At 43.6% G+C, this 3,838-nt stretch overlaps 1 non-coding gene across 1 annotated transcript; it reads right to left on the reverse strand.

Annotated features, from left to right (window-relative positions):
• Positions 1-653: 653 nt before the first annotated feature.
• Positions 654-760, reverse strand: LOC141698894 (small nucleolar RNA R71). The gene has a single exon (XR_012565391.1). It is a non-coding gene; the product is annotated as a small nucleolar RNA R71 (small nucleolar RNA).
• Between the last annotated feature and the right edge of the window lie 3,078 nt (positions 761-3,838).

Consider the following 3,838-nt stretch of genomic DNA (forward strand, 5'->3'; position numbering starts at 1 on the left):
CGCTGCCGGGGACTCGGCGTATTTGTTTAGTTTATGTACTTACCATCATTGGTCATTAGGACTCAGTGATTAGGACGTAGTAGTTACTTATTTTTCTGGTTGTGTTTCAGGTACTTTAGCAAGCGTTTATGCAAACTCGTTCTCGTGCTCGCAAGAGGACTTTAGATACAGCTGAGGAGACAGACGAAGTTCTTGATATTCCGGAGAAGTTAGATTTTGAGGATTCGGATTCAGGAACTGAGCAGAAAGAACCAGTAAACATGGGAGATCGTATTGTTCAAGCTGATCCAGCTCTTATGGATTTTTCTCGGCCTAAAATTGATGACATTCAGTCAAGCATCCTTCATCCGGCTATTCAAGCTAACACCTTTGGAATCAAGCCGGGCACTATTCAGATGGTGCAGAATTCTGTTTCTTTTGGAGGAGCGGCAACTGAAGACCCCAACATGCACATAAGGAATTTTGTCGAGATCTGCAGCACTTTTAAGTATAATGGCGTGACTGATGAGGCTATCAAGTTGAGGCTTTTCCCATTCTCACTAAGGGATAAGGCTAAAGACTGGTTACATTCTGAACCAGCTGAGTCCATCACTACGTGGCAAGATCTTGCACAAAAGTTTCTGGTGAAGTTTTATCCGATGGCAAAGACTGCTGCTATGAGGAGTGCTCTTACTCAGTTTGCGCAGCAACCTACAGAATCTATGTGCGAGGCTTGGGAACGCTACAAGGAAATGTTGAGAAAATGTCCACATCATGGAATGCCGGATTGGATGGTGATCACTGGTTTCTATAATGGTTTGGGGGCCCAATCTCGGCCCATGCTCGATGTAGCAGCTGGAGGCGCCTTATGGGCTAAAAGCTATACTGAGGCATATAATCTTATCGAGACGATGGCTGCAAATGAGCATCAAAACCCAACTCAGAGGATGACGTCAGGCAAGGTAGCAGGTATTCTGAAAGTTGATGCAGCCATCGCTATTGCAGCCCAGCTCCAAGCGCTATCAATGAAGGTTGATTCTCTGGCTACGTATGGAGTTAATCAAATAGCTATGGTTTGTGAGCTTTGTGCAGGTTCTCATGCTACGGATCAGTGTTCTCTTGTAAACGAATCTGTTCAGTATGTGAATAATTATCAATGACAACAGCAGCCTGTGCCAGCGACCTATCATCCTAACAACAGAAATCATCCAAATTTCAGCTGGGGGAATAATCAGAATGCTATTTAGCCACCATATCAGCAAGGAGTGAGTAAACAGTTTAATCCACCTGGATTCTAGCAACCACAGCAGTATGCTACAAGGCAATCATATCCTCAACAGGGAAGTGCAGCTGTACCTACTAGTGCTGATTTTGAGGAACTTAAGCTGTTGTGCAAGAGTCAGGCGGTTTCTATCAAGACCTTGGAAAATCAAATTGGTCAATTAGCCAATGCAGTGCTCAATCGTCAACCTGGCACTCTTCCCAGTGACACGGAAGTACCAGGCAGGAAGGAAGCTAAAGAGCAAGTCAAGGCTATTACCTTAAGGTCTGGAAAAGTAGCTGATGCTGAAAAGGCAAAAGAAGTAGAAGCTGAAATTAGAGGTGAAGAATCTAAGCAAAAGGAGAAAGCGGCGGAACCAAGGAAGACTACTGTTGAACACACTCTGCCTGAGGCTAATACAGGGGAGAAACAGCTCTATCCTCCACCACCTTTTCCTAAGAGATTGCAGCAACAAAAGCTGGATAGACAGTTCGGGAAGTTTCTGGAGGTGTTCAAGAAACTTCACATCAATATACCTTTCGCTGAGGCTCTGGAACAAATACCTAGTTATGCGAAGTTTATGAAGACTATTCTTTCAAGGAAGGTGAAACTGGATGACCTTGAAACCGTTGCTCTCACGGAAGAATGCAGCGCTGTTCAGCAACAAAAGTTACCACCAAAACTGAAAGATCTAGGAAGCTTCACCATTTCTTGCACAATTGGCAATTTGACGTTTGACAAGTGCCTTTGTGATTTGGGAGCAAGCATTAATCTGATGCCGTTGTCGATCTTTAAAAAACTGGATCTGCCTGATCCAAAACCCACGTACATGTCACTACAATTGGCTAACCGTTCCATTACTTACCCAAGGGGCATAGTTGAGGATGTGCTCGTCAAAGTGGATAAGCTCTTCTTTCCAGCAGATTTTGTTATTCTGGATTTTGAGGAAGATAAGAAGATTCTCATAATCTTGGGGAGGCCTTTCTTGGCTACTGGCCGTACCTTGATAGATGTGCAAAAAGGTGAACTTACTATGCGGGTCCAAGATCAGGATGTGACCTTCAACGTATTCAAGGCAATGAAATTCCCTATAGAAGATGAGGAGTGCTTAAAAGTGGATGTGATTGATTCTGCGGTTGCTTCGGAACTCGATCACATGCTAATGTCTGATGCATTGGAAAAGGCCTTAGTGGGGGATTTTGACAGCGATGATGAAGATAGCAACGAGCAATTACAATATCTGAACGCTTCTCCCTGGAAGCGAAAGCTGGACATACCATTTGAATCTCTTGGTACTTCTGACCTCAAGAACGCTGAAGGGAAGCTCAAACCATCAATAGAGGAAGCACCTACCTTGGAGCTCAAGCCATTACCTGAACACTTGAGGTATGCTTTTTTAGGTGATTCATCTACGTTACCTGTTATTATTTCATCTGACCTTTCAGGTAGTGAGGAAGACAAGCTCTTAAGGATTTTGAGAGAATTCAAATCGGCTATAGAATGGACCATAGCAGACATCAAGGGGATAAGTCCTTCATATTGTATGCATAAAATTCTGCTAGAGGAAGGTAGTAAGCCAACTGTGGAACAGCAGCGAAGACTGAATCCCATCATGAAGGAGGTGGTGAAGAAAGAAATTCTGAAATGGCTAGATGCAGGCATCATTTATCCTATTTCTGACAGCTCGTGGGTGAGCCCCGTTCAATGTGTACCTAAGAAGGGAGGTATCACTGTGGTCGCAAATGAAAAGAATGAGCTCATCCCTACTCGAACAGTTACAGGATGGAGAGTATGCATGGATTATAGAAAATTGAACAAAGCCACAAGGAAGGATCACTTCCCTCTTCCATTTATTGATCAGATGCTTGACAGATTGGCGGGACATGAGTATTTTTGTCTTCTGGATGGTTATTCCGGGTATAATCAGATTTGTATTGCACCAGAGGATCAGGAAAATACTACCTTCACTTGTCCATTTGGCACATTTGCTTTTCGCAGAGTTTCGTTTGGGTTATGTGGCGCACCGGCCACCTTTCAGAGATGTATGATGGCTATATTCTCTGACATGATTGGAAATAACGTCGAAGTGTTCATGGATGACTTCTCCGTCTTTGGACACTCATATGATGAATGTTTGAATAATCTGCGCGCCGTACTCAAAAGATGTATGGAAACTAATTTGGTGCTTAATTGGGAGAAATGTCATTTTATGGTGCGTGAAGGCATTATCCTTGGGCATAAGGTCTCTAGCAAGGGTCTGGAGGTGGACAAGGCCAAGGTGGGAGTCATTGAAAATCTTCCCCCACCTAATTCTGTGAAAGGAATCCGTAGTTTTCTTGGTCATGCGGGTTTTTATCGGCGATTCATCAAGGACTTTTCAAAGATATCTAAGCCGTTGTGCAATTTGCTTGAGAAAGATGTGCCTTTCAAATTTGATGATGAATGTTTGGCAGCATTCGAGACTCTCAAGGAGAGTTTGATCACGGCACCAGTCATTACAGCACCAGATTGGACAGAATCATTTGAGATGATGTGTGATGCGAGTGATTATGCGGTAGGTGCAGTTCTGGGACAGCGCAAGAAAAATCTCTTCCATGT

This window comes from Apium graveolens, chromosome 11 (assembly GCF_009905375.1).
Source record: "Apium graveolens cultivar Ventura chromosome 11, ASM990537v1, whole genome shotgun sequence".
In the NCBI taxonomy this organism is placed as follows: domain Eukaryota; kingdom Viridiplantae; phylum Streptophyta; class Magnoliopsida; order Apiales; family Apiaceae; genus Apium; species Apium graveolens.